The sequence below is a fragment of the Bemisia tabaci genome, chromosome 5 (assembly GCF_918797505.1).
Source record: "Bemisia tabaci chromosome 5, PGI_BMITA_v3".
NCBI classification, from domain to species: Eukaryota; Metazoa; Arthropoda; class Insecta; order Hemiptera; family Aleyrodidae; genus Bemisia; species Bemisia tabaci.
The window spans coordinates 36721712-36744791 of record NC_092797.1 but is presented as its reverse complement, the minus strand read 5'-3'; the positions used below and the strand labels follow the sequence as shown (position 1 = coordinate 36744791).

The 23080-nt window shown below is 41.7% G+C and overlaps 1 protein-coding gene and 1 non-coding gene across 3 annotated transcripts in view; one reads left to right on the top strand and one right to left on the bottom strand.

Annotated features, from left to right (window-relative positions):
• Positions 1 to 23080, bottom strand: part of Tpst (tyrosylprotein sulfotransferase) — a 153322-nt gene that overhangs the window by 129067 nt on the left and 1175 nt on the right. The window contains exon 2 of one of the 2 annotated variants that reach the window (XM_019056751.2): positions 22959 to 23037. The gene's annotated coding sequence lies outside the window, so the exon portion shown is untranslated. Of the gene's footprint in view, positions 1 to 2713; positions 2850 to 22958; positions 23038 to 23080 lie in introns of those variants that run through there. The other variant, XM_072300650.1, reaches the window with a different exon arrangement.
• TRNAV-AAC (transfer RNA valine (anticodon AAC)) lies at positions 5467 to 5539 on the top strand. Its single transcript has one exon. It is a non-coding gene; the product is annotated as a tRNA-Val (tRNA).

Sequence of the window (23080 nt, the reverse complement as noted above, 5' to 3'; positions counted from 1 at the left end):
TCAGCGTGTGATTGCGGCAAAAGAGACTTTTTTCCAGTGAGTTGTCGATATCTCTCGATCTCTCGTATGCAACAGACCCACTCGACACTAAAAAAATTTCGCAGCGGAGAAAGACGTGTGACGAATTCCTGGCGCGACCGAATGGCACGCATCCGCCTAGAAAGTGCATCGTGTTGTTGGTGTGCGCGTCGCGTCGCGTCGGCGTCGGTGAGATCAACGGTCAACGGAGGCTGAGGAACGGCGCTAATCTAGGCACTTTGATTTTAGTGTGAAAACCGGCCGGTTCACCGTTAATCCCCCGGTGGCCGGGTCCCAGGGCTAATGGCCGCGGTGACATTAAACGCAACGGCCGAGCGCAGTCCGTAAAAAACGCAAGCGCCCGAGGTGGACCCGACGATAGCGGAGACGACCCGCGCCCGTTTCGTCCGGTTAAAAAAAAAAAAAAAAAAAAAAAAAAAAAAAAAAAGGAAGAGAAAAACTCCTCATAGAAATATACCGTCAATTGGACCGCGTTAAAGAGAAAGGAACCAAGCCACATCAGCTATTGCCATCAGCTGAAACGCGATTTGAGCTCCCGAAAGCGGCTTTTCGAAGTTTGACGCTTGTTACCGGCAAAGTAAAAGACGATATGAACCATAACTTTCTTTGCACAAGTATTTATTCCGCAAATTAAGGATATTTTAGTATGTTCGGTCTCAAACACCCCCCCCCCCCCCCCCTACGGTAACTCCTAACAAGATGTCTCTTTTGTTCTTAAATTTTTCTAGGAATTTAATTTGCGATTACATTTTGAGATGCGCTTATAAGTGTGGATGCAATATTGGGAAACGCACAAAAGAAGACAGAATTATTCGTTTTCCAGAGCACTTGGTCCATGCGGCATTGCGAAAAGACAGTGTTCAGCCCTTGGTATCTAATGATAACCTCTCGCGTAAAAAAAATCGCCTTCAAAAGAATGAGTATGCAACAAAACGACGGCAGAGTTCGAATAGTTATCGCACTCAACGGACCCCTGCAAGTGTGTTAATTTGTTGATACAAATTAACACACTGCAGTGTGAGGTTTTAAGAGGCTTCATTTGTAACAAAGATGGTTAGCGAATAACTTTTAAACAGAACGTACGTCATTTTCAACAAAAACTTCAAAATGCCTTGTAATAAAATTGAAACCCGAGAGCCGTGTCCTTTTCGAAATTTCCATACCTACGAGGAATGAAAGAGTTAACAAATAATTTCATTCCACAAATCAACGAAATTGAGACACGTCTTACTTTCGTACAATATCGTGAGCGCACTCCACTTGCTAATAACATATTTGCGTCATATCATCCAGTAGCAAAAATCAATAGATCTACAATGGAATTTTTTTTCAGACGACCAAAAAACTCGCATCCATGAACTGAAATATACTTTGCGTTGTTTCTTATAGCTTCCGTCGAGGATAGATATTCCCTGCTTAGCAGTATATATCGTTACTCTAATTCGTTCCCGACCATTTCATACCAGGTATGTGAAATTTGTTTCGTGTGACTGTAAGGAGAAAACACACAACTTGCCATTTAATTACCGTTTGATTCATTTACGACCTTGAGTTGAGCATCTAATATACGTGAAAACTTAAAAATTAAGTTGACAGTTGACTTAATTGCGTTTATTAAAACATCAAAACACATCAAAAATCAATTGCACTGACCTCGTACGTTAAAAATTTCTGAGTGAGTTGATAACGTAAATCCTGCTTAAGACCCTACCTTATCCACTACTTGTGGCTCAGTTGCTTTTGCGGTCAAATTTTTGCACGTTGAATCACCTGCATAATCAAGTTTCCTTCTACACTCTTAACATTTTAATCGAAAATCTAAATAATAGTATTTGTATTTCCAAGGTCGCTTCAAATGAGAACTATGTACAAAAATTTGAGTAAAAATGATCAAATAAATGGAGACCCGCTTAAACCTAAAATCTACGCTGGTAACAGGTAAAGAGAGGCAAAATGCCAGAATTTCCAAGTGTATCAGGTCCTACTCTGATTTCGTTACATTTTTCACGAGTTTTTCCACCGAGGAAATGCATTTTGTTTCCGTGATTACTCAAACTAAAGCCCTGGCAATAAATTTAGGGAGAAAAAAAGCTTTACGAAGAAAAAATGACCATCAAAAACAACAATTTTCGCGGGTCCTTTTGGAAACTTTCCTGAACTCCCTGCTATGTCATAACATTCTCTGAATATCTCGAGTTTTTACGGGTTTCCCCGTAGAATAAACGTCTCTGTAGTCGCTTTCTGTAGTCACTAAAAACTGGAATTCTTTATAAAAAATTCTGTAAGAGAAAAAACCTAAGAAAATGCGAAAACCCGGCCAAAAATTTAAAATTTCCATTAATCAGCACAAATAATCCCAAAATTCTCTGCGTTATCAGGTCCTCCTTTAAGTCCCATGCGTTTTTCGAGTTTTCCTGGTTCCCAGGCGCTAAGCTCGTGAGAAAAAAATTTCTAAAGATTCTAAAAAGATTTTAAAAATTCTATAAGAGAAAAAACCTAAGAAAATGCGAAAACCCGGCCAAAACTTTAACATTTTCGTTGATCAGCACAAAATAATCCCAAAATTCTCTGCGTTATCAGGTCCTCCTTTGAGTCCCGTGCGTTTTTCGAGTTTTCCTGATTCCTAGGCGCTAAGCTCGTGAACAACAAAAAAAAATCCATTAAACAAAATAACCTTTTATTTCACACTGAATCACGATCACACTGCACACAGTCCCGAAATCACGGTAACACGCGGACACGTGAACGAGCGAAAACACGCGGGTATCCCGGCGAAGACTCGACGTGGTCCCAGGGTCGGGACGGGCAAGGAACTGCCGCGGTTTCTTGAGCTTCGCGGTTGGCGGCCGGACCCGGCGTTTGGGGGGCGGGGGCAGGGAGGCAGAGGCTCCTCCCCTTTCGGAAGTGCCCCAAGTCGGGTCGAGTGAACCCATGCACATTGCACCGACGGACGGGTGTTACGGTTAGGTTAGCCGGGTCTACAATGTTGTGTTAGACCGTTACGGTCCGGGAAAACACGCTGCCTACTTGTCTCTCGAGGAAAAACGACGCATCTGCGGTGAAACCCCCAAACCACGGATCTCGTTAGCGGTGTTTGAAATCTCCATCTTCATGTTAATTTTTTAAAAAAGGACCAAACAATATCATCATTCCTTAGGGCCGGATTTTCCTACTTGCCGCCTATGGGCCGCCAGTATTTTGCCGCCCCCTTCTCATTCGTTTTGAAACATCAATAAAAACCATCAAGTAAACGTGCCAACGGGGGAGGGGTGCATAAGACGCTTTTACTCGTGTTAAACACATTTTTGGGAAAAGCCCTGTCAACACTATTAGCAAAAGGTCACGGAACTTTGCGCGGAAGTCAAGTTTCGTAAACCAATCTCTAATGGACAAGGCCTTCCATCCATAAGAAATGAACGAAAAAATTATGAAAGAACAAACACAAAATTTGATTTAATGATTTTAACTTCCGCCGCCGCGCCGCGCGACCGCACCGCGTTTGGCGCAATGCGTGAAGTATTCACGCAGTCTTGTAGGCGCTATCCGTTTCACGCTGACCACAATAACCGCACTGTGTTTGATGCAATGCGTGAAGTATTCGTGCAGTCTTGTAGGCGCTAATATGTCTTACATGCCGATAGCCGCGCCGAGAGCTTCTCCTTTTCATCTCAAGTCCTCGTCATCATTTCTCCCTAAGTCGCGCCGTTCCAGGCCAAATCGTATGTTTGGTTTCTCTCTTAACTCGACTAATTAAAGGTGCTGTCTCTTGTATCACTGAAAGACGACAAAATTAGAAATCACTACACTCTCAGGAAATGAGAGATTTTGTAGCCTTTTCTCGTTTGTAATTTTTTTTTTCTAAATCCGATTTTTTTTATACCTAGATTTAAAAAAATTGCAAAATTTGCCGCCCCCTAGATTTGCCGCCATGGGCCGCGGCCCATGGTGTGGCCACCCCCTTAATCCGGCCCTGTCATTCCTTGCAGATTTCACATAGTTTTCTCCGCACGAAGAAGACAACACACATGAGGACCGCGTCAAACAGGAAGGAACCAAGCCACATCAGCTACTGCCAAATGTAATAGGGCACTTTAATTTTATGCATGAAAACGGCTCTGCGGATTTTTGTGCAAATTTCAGTGGATTTTCATCAAGCAAATTCCTTAACATCTTCAAAGGAATCCGCACAAACGTTCTCTCGTAAAAAATTAAATTGGCAAGTTAAATTTGGCGATAGCTGATGTGGCTTCGTTCCTTTCTGTTAAACGCGGTCCAATTGACGTGGAGTAATTTCCCAATTAAAAAAAAAAAAAAAAGTATGACAGAAAGTCTGCAACGTTGCATCCCGAGATACAAAGTCGATATGAACATTCGAACGGCCCTTTCTTTCGCCCCGAAATTTCTTCTGATAAAATATAGATTTCAGAAGAGTTTTTAACGCAATTTTTCGAAATTTTTATTGATATTGAGAGAAGTTTGAAGGAAAATACACATAGCCTACGATGAAATTCGGTTTTTATCAGCAGGAATTTGGCATCGTCTGGATTTCCATACGGCATTTTTTCTTAGCACGGAAAGCGCGACAATGTTGCAATGCGTCCACCGTAACGGTCAACGAAACACGGAAAGTGGGTTACAGGCGTACGAATGCATCATCTGAATATTTAATACAATTTTTTCATGGTTCACCGGGTGGTTCGGCAGGGGTTAATGTACCTCCATAGAAAATGAACCTCTCTCACTCTGCAAGATCTCCCGGGGGCCGGGAACGGTGTTGGAACTTGCGAGTCCCGGAGTGAAAATGGTATCAGCTATAAGCGCGGACGTTTTAGAGTAGACGAGAAAGAGTAGACCCAAAATTGGTCAAATAATATGGGGAAAAAAAAAAAAAAAAATTGGAAAAAATTGGAAAAATTGAGGGATGATATCAATAACGGGGGGAGGGGGGGGGAGGTGTTTTTGGTGGTGTTAAGAAAAAAATCACCTTCCACCGATCAGAATTCCCTGATTTGCGATGAAGAGTAAAGATAAAAGCCGGTATGTCATTTGTTTGCCAATCAGAGACCACAGGCGTGATTTGTGGGCCTTCCGCCTACAGAAAGTGATTCAATAAACAATTCCAAATCTAATAAGTTCCAGATTTAAGAATATACTTTAGGGAAAATCATGGACTTATGTACGTAAAATGTGATGAAGAATATATTTAAAAAAAGAACACAAAATTAAAGAAAAAAAAACCCGGTAAAAGAAACGCAAACGCGTTTGGTAAAGCTAAGGTAGAGCACATTGATTAGAGCGTATAGCAAAGGATCCGTGTGACGTCATGATATTCTACGCGTGACACAGTTCAACAACGTGTTTTAAGCCTAGCCATACGAAGGCGCGGGCCGGTTCAACAGCCTTGCTTTTGCCGCCACCTCTCACAGCGTTTCCGTGGTGTAGTGGTTATCACATCCGCCTAACACGCGGAAGGTCCCCGGTTCGATCCCGGGCGGAAACAAATATTTTGCAAACTGATAGTATTTTCTTATTTAATACGTGTAAATATCATAAGATTAACAAGGCACATCTTTTCATTGTAACTATCGTCATAAATAATTAATAAAATTAAATAATTACAGTAAAAAAATTAAATTAGGTTTCCTATACTATTATTGATAGAATAATATTCTATTTTCTATTGTTGCCGTCTATCAGACTGCCTGGAGGTGGTTACTGCCAGCCATGAGAATCACCATAAAAATAATAATTAAACATTAGTTTTTAATTGTGAATTAAATATCATGACAAAGAAACTAATCACTTGAACCGCAGAGCTCGACGAAAAGAGACAGAAAATTAATAATGTGCTTCAAATTGTGTTCCGTCCAATTAATCTGATTAAGAGAATTTTCAAAAAATTTTGGGAACGGGTAGGGAGATTAATTCTTTATCCTATTTTTTTTTTTTTTTTTTTTGCCCCCGCTTTATCTTCCTCCGAATATTAAGGAGAAAAGCTAGCGAGACTAAATTAAAAAAGAGAAAAAACGCTCAAGAATGCAATAAAAAAAAAGACTTACGTAAACACTTGGCATTAGCTCTGATAATAAAAGTACGTTTGAGATATACGTTGTTACATACCTGTAACAGATGACAAAATATGGCATTTTAGTATAATTTCAATGGTATCAAAATTACAATTACACATTTATTTTAAAACAAATTTAAATTACAATTGCGTGCAAATTACAAAGTAAATAACTTGACTGCATTAAAAAAAATTAGAACATAAAAAAAAAGAAAAAAATACCCGAAGAATGAATTACGTACTTATCCGACGTGTCTTGAATCAGTAGATGACCAATACTTTTTTCATAAGCCAAATTCCAAGTCGTGTCAAAAGGACACGTAATAAAATTCATTATCATGTTATTTCTACGTTTTTGAAGGTAAAAAAAACCTGTCTTGAAATTTTCACCTTCGTGGTAACATTTCTCACTCGCTCCTCACACCTCATCCGCTACGGATCCACCAATGGTACCTACTTAACATGGAAAAAGAGCAAGGGAAAGGTCGTGCCTCATGCTTTGATGACAGTGGCACGGCGGCGCAGAGATACAACTATTCGTACTTGATGGATGTCCGTGTTGCGTGTGCAAAATTGAAGGCGCGAAGGCGAGAGGCGTGAACTCGAAATGCTCCGCTCTATGCTGCCAATGGGGTGTTGCTTGGATTTGGGAGAAAAGTTTTAAAAAAAAGCCGGAATACGTCTCTCCTACCTTCTGCTATGTTGCTCACGCAGCCTAACGCATCACGCTAACGCTCACGCATCTAAGCACCGCTACAAATACGGCAAACGGAACCATCACAATATGGAAATAGAGCAAGGGAAAGGACGCGCGTTGATGCCGGCGGCACGGCGCAGAGATACAACTATTCGTACTTGATGGATGTCCGTGTTGCGTGTGCAAAATTGAAGGCGCGAAAGCGCGATGCTCCGCTCTAGGCTGCTAATGAACGGTCAAATGAAATCAGTGGCGTAGTAAAGAGGGACCCAAGATGGTCTCGAACCTCATGATTACAACATTTCGACAAAAACGTAACTTTTCGTTATTTTCATGAGTTTTTACCGTCGGCCACCTTGTCTTGATGAATATTTGATCCTGCCCCCCCCCCCCCCCCCCCTTTGAAATATTTTCGACTTAAATGCTGTTCTCAATGATGACCTATTCTTTTCTTTTTACCAATCCTATCCCCTTTCTTTACGAATCACGAATCATTTTGCGAAAAACGCATGATTTCCAGGCTATGACGTGACCTTCTCATTTTTGAGACCCGGTTTCGTGGCCTCCTCGTCTTTGCCCACAACTGGTCGATTGCGTAACTCCATTTGAAAGGACCAATGTAGGTACAAGTGGATTGCTTAACGCTATTCGGGTCAGTCCATTTAAGATTTCATTTTGCTGTTACCGCTACTTTTTTCACAAAACCAAACCAGTGGCATGGTGTTTTGTACATCATTCCTCATGAAAATTTTGCGCTGAATCCGAATCCGTGCTTAAATTGCAGGAATTTTCTTTTTTTATAGCTCAAATTTGATCTGAAATGCTGAATTTGTCATTACCGTAACCTGTTACCGGTCGAAAGTCTCAACTTTATCGCTGAATTCAAGCAAATATATACAAAGTCACGGGCTTCTGAAATCAAATATGGCTTCAGCATACTTTGAATTGATAATTCTTTCTTTTTAGAGCTATATTTTCCTCTAAGTCTTCGAAAAAATTGCCATCTTGTGCTTGTTACTGGATTTGGTGTCATTACCGTAACCCCTTGTTCTGGAGCAAACTTCGGCTGCTAGGCGACAGCACCAGCTCGAACTTACATTCGTTGATGTTTGTGTTGGAAGGAGGACCCATGGTGAGTAGCTCTCTATTTTTTACTTAATCATAAAGTAATATTCGTTCAATTTACAGTGATGAATTGAGTTTTGTCCAACTCTCAGCTGCCATTACCGTTACCATATAAAAATCCACCAAGGATTGAAGATATCATCAAACCTACTTCATTTATGAACGCATGGCATTAAACCAACCTCAAATATGAAATCTCACCTTCCTACAACAAGCCCATGTCTCCTTTTGGCGCGAAATTTGAATGTTTCTCATTACCGTAACCATCATTACCGTACCGTAACCATCTTACCGTAACTTCCACCAGACCGTCTAGGGTGTACGGTAATGATGCAAGAGTTTCGGTTATGACCAACTATCTTTTTTAATGAATCTATAGCGGCCTTTTTTAGTTTTTTAGGAATAATTTCAGTTGCTTGAGATTACCTTGAAATATATCTCTGTCTTTTCCTTGTCCACAGACGTTTTAATTGGAGAAAAATGTCAACCCCATATGAGAAATGGTTTCAGAACTTACAAGAAAAACTGAAAGTCAGTCAGTTTAAATCAGTACAAGAAAATGGCCCATCAGATACCACCAGCAATACCGTCCCGTCCTGCCCAGAAAGTACATCAATACGATCCGAGATAGTCTTATACTATTTATTGCTAGTTTTGCTAGTTAAAAGTTCTATTTTCTCTTGACTATTATTATGATTATTTTGTTTGGAGATCTCACTAGAGATATTTTTGTTTACGTTACCTACATTTCTTCTCAAAGAAATTTTCTCTTTTGCATATAGGTGGTTAAATAAAGTCCTATTTTTCCTCTATTATAATTATTTTGTTTAGTGATCTCATTAGAGATACTCATTTAATGTGAAATTGGTTGATTTCTACCATTTCTTTGACTATTTATTTATTTCAAATGATTTGGTTTGGTCATTTTTTCGAATTTTTGTACTGCTTTAATACAATGTTTCTTTAGAAATCAGTGCTTTTTTCCTTCAGCCTTGAGATCCTACCCCATAAGGCCGTCATGCATAACAATAAATCATTACCGTATACTTACAGTCATTACCGCTACTATTTATCATTACCGTAACCGGCTTATTTTTCTTGAAAAAAAATTGGAAAAAAAGCTGTAAATTTACAATTTAGGGGGAAATTACAAAATATAAGTTTAGCTCTTTATAGAAAAATCTTTACATGCAACCTCATCCTTTTCTCTCAAATGTAGGGCAATTTAGAACTCAAAAAAAAAACAAAAAATTCCGAATTTGACATTGAAATTTGTTTAAATAAAAGTTTTAATCATAACTTATCCAAATATTTGTATTTATTTCGAACTATCAGACTTTAAACTAAACAAAAAAAATAAAAAAGATCAGTTTCCACTTCTTTTGCGTGTGCTGGACTAACAAAATAAATAGGTTACGGTAATGATGAGTTTTTTCAAAAACTCTCAAAAATCACAAGAAATAAAAAAAATGGTGCCGAAAAGAGCTATGCCACTGTCCAATAATTATTCTGAGGGGTTCAAAGGTCCCAAAAAATATCATATACAAGTCACTTACTGACTTCCAACTGCTGTGAAAGTCTTATTCTGAAAATGAAATCTTAAATGGACTGACCCATTCATACACAGGGTTTTCGCAGAATTTAGAGGATGGAATTCCCTGATTTCCCAGTCACATTTTGGTACTATTCTCGGACAATTGAGGATACGCCAGATGTTTAAAAATACCCAATTTGAAATATTTTTCACGTAAAGTTTGTTGTTCGAAACGAGACAGCTAATAAAAATAATAAAATAATAAAAACTAGACAGCAAAATAAATTTGATTCAACAATTTTCCCCTCACATTTTCGTCATATTCCCAGCCATTTCCAGGTTTTCCCTGCCTTTGTAAAGTTTACTGACATTTCCTAGTATTCCCTGCCTGTAGCAACCCTGCATACCTCATCATTAATTACTATAAGTTCCAACTGAACAGGCTTGTACGTGCAGTTTAGAATTGTGTTCCAATATTTGATTGTAATTTCTGCAAATAGAGAGACTAAATACCATATTGACGGTGTAAGTCGGCAATCACATTACTCGGTTTGCGACGTCGCAGACTTCCTATCATACTTAAGTTTTTAAACGGAATACTACTCGACGGAAATTCTTTAAAACTGCCGTGATTTTTCTACTCTGTGCGAAGAAAATTCTGCGTAAACTTCAAGGAATGATGTCAATTTAAAAAATTAACATAGAGGCGGAGATTTTCAGACACCGCAAACGAGTTATGTGATTGCCGAATTACACCGTCGATATGTTTACAGATAGTGTAAGAAGAAGAAACAAAAATCTGAACGCGTGTGTCAAGCCTATTCGGACGTACTCGTCAAATGCCAAAAAGCAAGGGGGGGGGGGGGGGGGGGGGGGGGCGGCTCGGGGTTTGTTTGGAGGTGACCCAACCGCACGGACGCGGATGGCTGCACCGTGGATCGTGGAGGTCCGGGCCCGGCCGGTCCGAAAGAATCCGGTGACGACTGCGTTGCAGAGACAGTCATTAGCATAATTCGGAGGGATAATTCATAACTGCTAGATCCGAGGAAACAAGACGGGAGAGAGCAAAAAACTACGAGGCTCCTGCGCCACCGGACAAATCACAATGCTGCGGCCATCGAACCGTTAAACCAACGCCGCGCCGCGCTCCCAAGCCAAACTGTGCCCCTAGGAATTATGAGATCACCTACGTGCCTGAGTATTGCCATCTCGATCTTATAGATTGAAAAATATGTGATACGTCTGCAAGTTTTCAGCCGGACCCCTCTAGTCCCAATTTAAACAAAAAATATGGCGGCTGAGACTAGGAAATTAGTTTTCGAAACTCACCTTTGAGATTTAGGAGCCATGTGACGCATCAAGCCCGATTTTTAGGCGCCATTGGAGATTTTTTAAGGGGCCAAAATTGACTTTTTGCGTATACATTACGGCGCCATTTAGTGAAAAAAGTAGACGCAAGATGTTTTCGTAACAGAACTAGTAAGTGGCTGTAACTTGGACAAGACAAAAGCATACTAAGAATGAAATCGTGAAGAATAGAAAAAGCAAGCTTTCACTTGAAGTGCTAAAAATTCTGAGTTTTTTCAATTAAAATAGATTTCTTTTTCTTTTTTTGTGTGACTTCCTGTGAAAATCCAGATTTTGAGGGGGTAATTTTTAGGGGCCACGTTGGCGCAGAGCCTTCATTTTTTAGGCGCACTTGGCGCGTTGGCGCCTGTGAGTTTCGACGATGATTGGTTTGATGGTTGTTACGAGACGATTCGTTTTCTCGCCTGGTAACGTGGCAACGAGGCGCGGCGAGACGCAGGCGGCGGGAAAGGAGGACATAATTGGTTTGTTAATCGATTGGTTTCGACTTTGGATTTGTATGTTTTCGGGGAAAATCTCCCAGGAGAAGGGGGGGAGGGACGGATTCCAATGGGAGAGCCAAGGATCCTTAGCTGCCGTTTTGACCTCGTGGCTCAACACACATGCGCCAAAAATACGTAACTCGCTCAGCGGTCAAGATATATTTGGCACTTCTATCTTAGGCAATGGAAGATCACCGGAATTTTGCTATTCTCTGGTGACAGGTACACTGCCGTGCAGCGCAAAAACGCCGTAAACGCCATTTTACATGTTTGGAAAACAACGTTTCATAGCAGAAGAACTTGCGTACCGAACTTGTGTACCTTTGGACGATATTTTTACAGAATTCTTTCGCAAATACTCTCAAAAACTTAACTTGAAAATTAGAGGTGTGTGGTTAAAACAGTTTTTATGTTATAACGTGTTAAGTTCCAAGAAACGAGGAAAAAATCTTGAAGGGATTTACGGCGTTCTTGCTTAGCACGGCAGTACATAAATTTTAAAGTCAGAAAGAAAAGAACACGAGAGAAATGCTGACTACTTTGTCTGAAAGGAAATGTCGCTTAATCGTCGCGTGCGTGGTAGCTGCTGTTGCATTGATTTGTGCGTGTGGTGAAATCAGTCCTTATTTCGCTTTGGGTTGGATAGGCAACTAAACTATCTGCGTGGCGAGGCGTACGGTATCAAAGGGTAATGAAGGCGCTTCAATCTGGTTCCGCGCTTTTCAAACCCTCCATCGATTAACCGTCGATTTTGCCATCCTGTGCGGGCATGATAGGTAACGAAAATTACTCCAGCGCTCAAATCAGTCAAATCACCCATGATGAGCAAAGCTGCAGAACGTTCGCCGTCAAAATTTCAGCATCTGATTTTGCAACCCGACTTCGCAAAATCTCGCTACTGAGATAGCTAGCTCCGTGAGCTGAGGTCCCTCTTCGTGCGGAGACTAAAACACTACTGAGGACCGAGGGCAGTAAAGATGGTTGACAACGCTGGCTGATTTAAAGTAGCATATCATCTAGTCCAAGACAAGCGAGAGACCTTAAAAAGCAGGAGCAATATCCGTTGAATAAATCATCAGGACGGATGACACATCGATGCGCGATGCATCCACCGGTTAGTGGGCGATTGTCTTCACGCCTGATTTTTTCGCGGCTACATCCGACGCGATTTTTTTCGGGAGAAACTTTCCTCCTATCGATGCTCAACGTGGTTGCCGAATTTTTTAATCTCCACGATTTCTTCGACTGCTTCACCACTAGACAGGTCGGGCCATGTGCATTACATTACATGTTTCCGCATGAAACGTTCACGTAAACAGCCACAACAGATTGGCCTATGGATAGATGTCGCCAGAGAAATCCTGATCAATATTACATTATTATTAGTTACCTACCTTATTAGTTCATTTTTCTTCTTTGCACATGGAAAACTCAGCGCAACCTGGGGGGAACATTAATTGTGTCATCTCAATTCTTACACAGCGCAGTGAAGCTCTGCCACTTCCTGATTAGAATGCTGGTTTTAAAGCTTTCATGGGGCCCTCGGGGTCGAATGTGAACGCTCAAGATGGCGAAAGCGTTTAAGGTGTGATGAGAGAATCATCATTTAATTTCAAGATTCTAAAATGAGCGTCACAGAAACTTTGATATTTTGACCAAGACTACTTTTCTTCTGGGCAGTGTTCGAAACTCACAGGCGCCAACGCGCCAAATGCGCCTAAAATATCGGCCATGGCGCCTAAAAAACGAAGGATCTGCGCCAACGAGGCCCCTAATAATTGCCCCCTGAAAATCCGGATTTTCATAGGAAGTCACATAAAGAAAGAAAAACAAATCTATTTGAATTAAAAAAACTCAGAAAATTCAGCACTACAAGTGAAAGCTTTTTCTATTTTTCACGATTTCATTCTTAGTGCTTTTGTTTTCCCCAAGTTACAGCTACTTACTAATTCTAATACGAAAACATCTTGCGTCTAACTTTTTACTAAATGCGCCGTAATCTATAGGCAAAAAGTCAATTTGGCCCCTAAAAATTCTTCAATGGCGCCTAAAAATCGGGCTTGTTGCGCCACATGGCTCCTAAAACTCAAAGGTGAGTTTCGAACACTGGTAGTATGTATATTGGCACTGCAAAAGTGCATGAGTGCAAGGGTTTGAGAACAATACGGAACGAAGTGCGCGGAATTTCGCTGAAAAGTTTTATTACAGCGGAGTGAGTAAGAGCAGGTGTGTCTGTTCTCGCCGAGCTCGCGACCACGCAATCGCGAAACCTGGAATTATACCTCTCTTTTCCAGAGCTTCCGAGGTGAAACCGTAACCGTGGAACCGCAAGGATTAAACGCCAAATGCTTCACCCGCACCTCAATGCGCGACGCCGCCGACGCCCGTATTCGATTCGCCGATTCTTCCGACGGTGCGAAGCTTAAACTGCCCGAAAAAACAAATGAATGTATTAATTGAAGACAAATCGAAATCGAGGAGCAGCGGTTCAAGGACTGCTAATCTATTTAGGTTCTGCGACGTTACCAAAATAACTGGAAGTTATTACTAAAACAACTTTACTTTCCGTCAATTTCAGGAATTTATTAACTTGAACAGGGTGTCTAGTATTTTGTAATTTTGAAAAATCCTGATATTTTCCTGATATTTTATAAAAAATTCCTATTTTTTCATTTTGAAATTCCTGATATTTTCCTGATTTTTCGACAACTCCTGGCACGGTAGGCAAAAAGCAATAAGACTTCTCCGCTGAGGAGATTCGCGTAAGAAAAATTTCTGATAAAACGTCCGATTTTTCAGATTTTCCTGATATTTTCCTGATCGGCCAAAATTCCTGATATTTTTAGTTTTTCCGGTTTTTCCTGATGCTAGACACCCTGTTGTAATACCCTCCCCCCGTGAGAAATTTCTGGCTCCTCCATTGGTTGGATTACGGGGCGCGTGCGAATACTCAAGAGGTGAAAGGATGAAATCTGAGGGCCTAGATCCACTGCGATTAATCGCCGCGAGTGAGAGACGAAAGCCAATGGAGAGCCTTGATTTCGATCCATTGACGTCGATATATCGAAATCAAGGCTCTCCATTGGCTTTCGTCTTTCGCTCGCGGCGATTGATCGCTGTGTGTATCCAGGCCTTGCGAGTACCTACATGAAGAGAGTAGGGACATGTCGAAATTTGGAGCTCTTACGGCCCAAACAGGCAGCCAACTTTCTAACACTTCTTTTTTTTCATCAATTAAAATGAGAATAGTCCATACAGAGTGAGCAAACATTTCAAAATCATGAGTTGAAAAACGCTGACTCCGCGAGATTAAATATTAGAGCCTAACACAAAGCGGAGCGGCGACGCACTGGCGCCTACAAACCTAACAGGGATACTTCACGCATTGCGCAATGCGTGAAGTATCCCTGTTAGGTTTGTAGGCGCCAATGCGCGTTTCGCGCTCTCTGCCCGCCCGCCTCGCCGCAGCGTGCCACGGCGTCTGAAGCAACTATTTCACACCAGAGGTATTGCACAGTATCATAAGAAATTGAAGGCGCTCCAACAAATTAAGAATGACAAGCATCCTTCAAAAGTACGGAGCTTTCCTCGCAAAATAAATCAAGATACTACGGCACAAAAAGAGAGCGGTAGTCCAAAAACTAACTAAGTCCTAGTATCCGTAATTAGTAACGTTTAGCATAAACTTTATCGTCTGGCTGTTGCTTAGTCGCCATCGGCTATAAAAGGCTAAAAGAAATTGTACAGCCGGCTACAGAAGCTATTGGAAATCTTACAGCCGGCTTTAGGTCTATAGTATTTTGGAACACACATTCTACTGCCAATTTTTACCAGGGCAAGAATTTACATAAATGAGCGTCCTTCCTTAAAAATGAATAACAATATGTAAAAACTAAGTCAATGACGTGCTATACAAACGACGACGGGTCGTAACAGTTGTAATAATAAATCATTCTGGATAATTTGATGTCACGAGTTGGCTGCCCTTTCGGGTCCTAAAAGCTCCATGGCCTAACCTCAAAATTACCGACGTGACCGTGGTATCCACATAGAGGTACCCAAGGTTCCGTTTGTTTCGGAAAATTGCCCTAGTGCTTAAGTGAGTTTTTTTGCCAAAAATTTGGCATCGTGGTTTGACGGCTGCACCGCGACGCGCTGGGACCGCAAAACTGCAGCCTGCAACGGCGGCAGTCGGGCGTGTGGCGGCCTGGCGCGCGCGGCGGCGGCTGTCGGGGGACATTTTTTTCGATTAATGCGAGCGTTGGCCGCGGAGCAACTGGAGCAAATTATTGGATCACGGATTCGCGTTCGCGTTTGGGTCTCGGCTTCGTCTCGTCCCGATGGAAAGCGAAGACGGAAGAGGAAAAGCCCAACTCACCTGAGCGGCCACCGAACAAGCCCCAAAACGAACCACCAGAACGGAAACAGCTGGGCGCATCCGATGACTTCAAGCTGCCCGCACTGGGTCGACAGGACTAGAGTCCCTTTATACTGAGAGTCAAGACAATGTGAATCCATTTCTGATTGGTTCCCGTATTTTAGGCCTTCAAAGTGTCACAAACGGGAATAAAGATTACATTTTCACCGATTGCAAAGATTATAATCTAGAATGGATCAGGGAATTACGGGTTCGGCAAGGAACAAATGGAATGAGAAAAGGAACGGGGAGAGGAATTTGGGAACGGGCCGATCAAAGATTACAAAAAACGTGCAATTTCTGTAATCTTTATTCCCGTTTGTGACTCCATTAGGGGGTGTTGTCTTGACTCTCAGTATAAAGGGACTCTTGACAGGACTAGAGTACCTTAATAGACAGAGTATGGCCATTTCTGTACCGGTTTTTCATTGGTCGCGTGAAAATAGGCTGACACGATGTTCTTACGGCATTAAATAAACAAACAAGATGGCTGTTATCAGCAAGCAAGTTTGAGATTATGCACATCTTACATCCTCCTGTGAAAAAGCCGAAAGGCGATTTAACAGTGTTTCCATGTGTTTTTCGTGTGTTATTCGTAGATATGCTAGTTTAAATTGTTACTGCCGTGTAATTGAAATTTTTGTCAAATTTTACCTTCTTGTCAATGTTACAGTGAGCCGCCATCTTGTTTGTTTATTTACGGCCGTAAGAGCATTCATGAAGCCTAAAAACTCGTTGACCGATCAAAAAGCGGCACAATTTTCCTGTAATAAAAAGATACGAATGGCTCTCTACTCTGTCTATAAAGGTACTCTAGACGGGACCCTCTAACCTGCTCAAAAATATGCATGGACGCAATAACCCACCCTATCAGTTAAATGAAGCATTTTTGGGAGCTCCTTTAAGACAGTAAGGCCCAGTGCGGTCTCACACTGACAATTTGTTTTGATTAGAAGGAGAACTTGTAAATTTTTTAATTGAATACCAGGGCCGGATTAAATGCAGGTACAAAAAAATCGGAATCAGAAAAAAATTACATACAAGAAAAGGTGGCAAAATCGCTCATTTCCTGAGAGTTCATTAATTTCTAACTTTGTCGTATTTCGGTGATACAAAAGACTGTGCACCTTTAATTAGTTGAGTTAAGAGAGAAAACAAATACGCAATTTGGCCTAGAGTGGCACGGCGTAAAGGGAAATGATGACGAGGACTTCAGATAAAAAGTAGAAGCCCTCGACGCGGTGGTCGGCATGTAACACATAATAGCGCCTACGAGACTGCATGAATACTTCACGTATTGCGTCAAACACAGTGCGGGCAATAGCGGTCGGCGCGGCGCGCGGCGTGAAACGCTCAGTGCCTACAAGACTACATGAATACTTCACGCATTGCGCCAAACACAGTGTGGTCAGCGCGGCACGGCGGTGGAAGTTAAAATTATTAATTAAACTACATTTATGTTTGTTCTCTCTTAATTTTTTAGTTAATTTCTTACAAATGAAAGGCCTTGTCCCCACAGAGATAGGTTTACGGAACTGAACTTTCGCGCGAAGTTCCGTGAACTTTTGCTAGTAGTGTTGCCAGGGCTTGCGCAAAAAATGTGTCCAACACGAATGAACGCGTCTTATGCACCCCTCTCCCTCTGGCACGTTCACTTGATGGTTTTTATTGATGTTTCAAAATGAATGAGAAGAGGGCGGCAAGATACAGGCGGCCTATGGGCGGCAAGTAGGTAAATCCGGTCATGTTGAATACTAAGAAAACTAGCAACTTTGAGGAGAACAGTTTTAAGATGACTTAGAGAAACAACACTATGGTGAATTGATGGTGGAAACCTGCATGAGACATTATGAGTGCTGCAGAGGGTTTCCACGGTGTAAATTTTCCGTGGTGGAATTTTCCGTGATGACATTTCCCGTGGTGCTTTCCGTGGTGAAATTTTCCATGGAAAAATTTTCGCGCCCAATTTTACGTGGAGAAATTTTCCGCGGTAAACACAACGGCATTCGATGGAAAAATTTTAGCAGGGTTCAGTATGATCAATGATCATACAAACAATAATTCGAAAACTAAGTAAGCGCTTTTTGGACGCTTTTGACGGCTGGGTGAACCAATCGTCGCACCTCTAGCGTAAGGATAAGGGCGTATATCAATTTCCACGTGAACCCTGTTTTACATATAAATCTATGCTCTCTGGGGCTTAAGATGAAAGCGAGATACGCTTTCACGCCAGACGAGCGATGCAATGTTCTGAAGGCTTTGAAGTGAATCGCACAACAGGGCGTTTTTGGTTGCTAAGATCGCATAAATAGCTGTGTAAAATACCTGAAAATACACTTATAAATCAAACACTTTTAGCCCTTCGAGGGGCTTTGAGAGCTAGCGTGTTTAAGGCTTCGGAATGATTTCCATGAATCTAGCGCTTTTCCGGGAAATTCCGCGCCTCCGTAGGCCGATAAGCCTAAAGCTCCAAAGTTAATTGCGAATGGAAGCGGTTTCTGAAGTAATTTTCAGGCTATACGTGAGCCTGGGACGGAAGTTCCGAATTGAAAATCCTCTGAATTTTCCAGGATTTCCCTAATGCATTTTGAGAAAACTTCCTAATGATACGTGATGATAAATGATAACTTATTGAACATTCTTCGATCCAGCTGGGGGGCATTTCGTGTAACTTTTGATTATTTTGTTCTCTTCGATAATTTTTCCGGCTTTATTTCACCGAACTATTTTACCCCGACTTTGACCAGGTTTGGTGTTTTTACCTGGGCGCGACCACCCCATTTTCATGACGTTACGTCATTTCGTGATGGGAAAAACGAAATGAGCCAAAATTTGTGAATAAATCGCAAAATGGCCGCGCTTTGGAGGTTCTTTCCAAGGACGCTCGAACCATGACCTCGTTCGGTCTACTTCCAAGTTCCACGAAGCGGTGACCGGTGGACACTGACTGGTCGGGGGCGATCTTCGGTTACATACGAGCGGGCCGGACAAACCGGGCCCGGCGACCGGCACCGTGACGGAGCCGCGCGTAATCAGACACCGCGAAGCGCCAAAGCCTCGAATACGGATTACTGGACCAACCGCCACGCTCGCTGCTTTCGCCCCGTTAAATTCTGCCCGGCCCGGCCCGCCCGGCTTCAAGTCGTCCGCGGGCGTGCGTGAGTCGCGGGAAAAGTCGGGAGCCGAGGTGCGTTCACACCGTTCGCTCAAAGTCCAGGCGGGGAAGGCGAAGGAGGGGGCGGGCGATGTGCGTCATGACGTCACGGAATCCACGAATTTCACTTTTGAGGGCCTCGCGCGCAGGGTTGCCGCCCGACCGAATTTCCGCTGGAATTTCCGGAGGATTCCCGGATTCGTAGGGATACACGGAACACTATAGTACCTGTATACAGGAGAGTATGGAGATGTTGCATGTGTGAGGAATTTGCGATTTGACTGTTGATTCTGATGTAAAAGTTCGCGAGAAACACGATGGTGCCACTGGTTTTCTCTGAAATCAACTCCCAAGCTCAAAAAAAGCTCTCAAGTTGAGACCAAAATGGAGGGGATACCCCACGCTATTCTGAGAGTCCACCTCTACATCAAGACAAACTCCCCATGCAAAGATAGGGAGCAAATACAGTGAAGGGGTTGCCGTGATTTCAATTTTGGAGTCCCCAAATTGAGTGGCAGTCCTGTCAATGTATTTGCTTCCTATTTTTGCATGAAGAGTTCGTCTTGATGTAGAGGTGGACTCCCAGGATAGCATGGGGTATCCCCTCCATTTTGGCCTCAACTTGAGAGCTTCTTTTGAGCTTGGGAGTTGATTTCAGAGAAAACCAGTGGCACCATCGTGTTTCTCGCGAACTTTTACATAAGAATCAATGGTCAAATAGCAAATTCCTCACACATGCAACATCTCCATTACGGTGTGAAACATTCCTGCAACTACTTCAGGCAACCACATGCCGAGCGGGAGGTATCGTCCATTTGAGGTTCTCCTTCGACCTCTTCGCATATGCAACAAACATACCAAGAAGCGCGAATAGTTATCTATTCCAAGAACACGCAACTATACGGCTCTATGAGCTTTGGTGGAGCCGATAAACGATGTATATCGGTTGATATCGGAAAAATTGCGCCGCGCCAACGAGCGCAGCGTTGTCTTGGTCTTGTCATCGTCTTAAAGTGACGCGCCTTCAATCCAGCTAGCGGCAATATGGACATCTCCCGTGATCGAATAGTTATCTCAAAACGCCTTCCGTGAATGAAGTCAGATATGGACAGCTACGCGCAAAAACCCCGATTTATCTTCGATTGCACCGTCGCATACCTTCACTCATGTTCCGTTTCTATTTTTTTGTACCGGGGTTTTTTTTTTTTTATTATGAAAGAACGACAACGGTTTTCCTCAAAATTTGCCGCTAATTATTCTAAATCGTTTCACATCAGATGGCTTCGTGGCGAAATTTTGGATAATTTTATTTTCTTAAATTAAAAAAAAAAAAAAAAAAAAAAAAAAAAGCAGGCAAAATTCGAAGCGGAAACATTTTGGTCAAGAATACAACGCAAGTCAAGCAGGATCGTCATAATTGGCCAGAACTCGTTCCTCATTCTCTCAGGGATAATTGCATGGCCTTACCGACGTACATCTTATACCTTGTTTAGAAAGTAAATGTTTCCTCCTATTCCTGATATAAAATATGACTTTTTAAACATGTTTAATTTCAAAAACAACTGGTTGAAATCACCTCTTCGAGGAAACTGGCTCCCGGCCGATCGATTTGAAAAAACTGAATTCCGTTCGCGGATAAGCGTGACGGACTGGATTTCTCATTTTTCTCACTCCGATTGGATGAAGTTAGAGAAGAGCCAAGTGAGCGAAAATGCTTTCAAAAGCAAGTATTTGTTATGGAAGATCGATGGTAGATGCGTCGTCTTTAATGAGAGGCAAATAAGTTGGTTGCTTTCTGTTACATTCAGTTGCGTAGATTGTTGATCTCGAAAGGTGGAACAGTACAAAGCAAAATTCTTCCATGTTGCGGGGAAAACGCCGTATAAACAATCAGGTGTTGCCAAATTTCCATTGATGTAAAATACGAATTTTCTTGGGATTTTGAGAGAAATTTTCCATGGAATGAAAATTATATTCACTCGGTATTAAAGTTCGTTAATCTGAAAGTTTCAAGGAAGATTATTCTTGACTTTTCTGAGAGCTACCGATTTTACAGTGGGGTAATGGAGATGTTGCATGTGTGAGGACTTTGCGATTTGACTGTTGAATCATATGTAAAAGTTCGCGAGAAACGCGATGGTGCCACTGGTTTTCTCTGAAATCAACTCCCAAGCTCAAAAAAAGCTCTCAAGTTGAGGCCAAAATGGAGGGGATATCCCACGCTATCCTGAGAGTCCACCTCTACATCAAGACAAACTCTCCATGCAAAGATAGGGAGCGAACACATTAGCAGGTTTGCCGTGTTTTCAGTATTAGAATCCCCAATTAAAGTGGCAGCCCTCTCAATGTATTTGCTCCCTATATTTGCATGGAGAGTTTGTCTTGATGTAGAGGTGGACTCTCAGAATAGCGTGGGATGTCCCCTACATTTTGGCCTCAACTTGAGAGCTTTTTTTGAGCTTGGGAGTTAATTTCAGAGAAAACCAGTGGCACCATCGTGTTTCTCGCGAACTTTTACAGAAGAATCAACAGTCAAATCACAAATTCCTCACACATGCAACATCTCCATTTGGCAACTTTCGAGCGGTCATACGCCGTTCTTCCGTAGCGCGGCAAAATACGTGCGGGCATATCCGAGAGAGACGATAATGTAATTAAGTCCAGGCCGGGAACAAATTGTGAGCGATTTATCAAATTTCGCCTGGAGTTGGTTTCCCGCTGCTGCTGAAACACGGAGACGACACCGTGTTTTGACGGTTATGCTTTCCTATACCGCGTCCGCGCAAATTGGAACCCATCACTCCGCTGCTCCGTGTATTTTTTTCTCACGCCATACGTGTCCCTGTTCCGCTTTTACAAGCCCCCCCCCCCCCCCCCCCAACCGATACCATCAGTGCTTTTTTTCGCATCTCATCTGATCGAGAGCCTTACAAAGTAGTAGGAGCAGAAGTGCGGTTAAACCCCGGGTGTAGGAGATATGATCCGTGAGCACAGTCTTGCCAAACAGTGCGATTATTTGGACCTAATTTTGCATAGATACACTAGGTCGCTTTCCGGAGGGGAAAACGGGTTTGGAGAAGTTTTGAAATCAGGCAGTCATAAATTTTTCCTGTCAAAAATTTGAAGTAGAGAAAAACTATTTTGAACGTGAAAAAAGTAGGTACTTTATAACACACATTAGCGCCAAATTTGGCTGGCTAAGCTATACAGACATGATTTTTTCAATCAATAATCATGTACATTATAACTAAGAACTTGAGTAATATTGAGTATCATGGAGGAATAAAACCTAAGAATAAACCTTTTTTTCTAAGTTTAATTTTTATGTGACTTGGTGAGATTCTATTAAACCCACGGTCAGACCACATGAACTGCTTTGACCAGAATCATCCTGAGTACCTCGATAAGGTGAGTTTTAACGTTGGACTCGGCAGAGACCTATAGGACCCAAAAAAATGGTGGTAACTTTAGATGAAAAAGGGGTGTCCTTTCATGTCAACTCAGCAAGGTTTTGAACCTTGACCCTTTGATACTGTTTGTGTTCAGACTTAGTGTGCTATTAGTAGAAAAAAAAAAAATTACTCAGATTTTAGGTCATTTGGTCGCTCCATTGATTTTTTGAGGAATTTCAAAATTTGCAAAAAATTTACGACCCATAAAACTTTAAACGGCTATAACTTTACAACGGTTCATTGAAAAAACTTGAACTAGGTACTTAGGTTTTGCTTGGAAGCTTTAAATTTTTCTTTTTTTAAAAAAAATAATAAAAATAAATAAAAAAAATTGAATTTGGTTAAAAACAGTATATTTTATAATTATGTTTTTTTTTCTGGTGGTTGACCCTCATATAACCTTTAAACATTTCCTAGACATTTCATACCAAAAGCGGTTCCTTAGCTACAGAAATATAAACGTTCTTTCTGTAATCTCACTCCAATAGCAGCATGCTCAGTCCTAATTCTGATTCTGTTCTCTTGGAAAAATTCCTCTCTTAAAATTATGGGAAGTACGTAAGCAGGAGGCCTAATGAATGGTGGCATGAGTCAATGATTGATGTATATTCAAATTCACTTACCAAAATAATGAAGAATAAAAGCGAAGGCGCTGAGGAACAGATGGTAACGAAGACATTCCTGAAGTTTCTTCTCAAGATCCTGAAAAAATAAAGATCATGAGCATCAGTATGAATATCCAAGA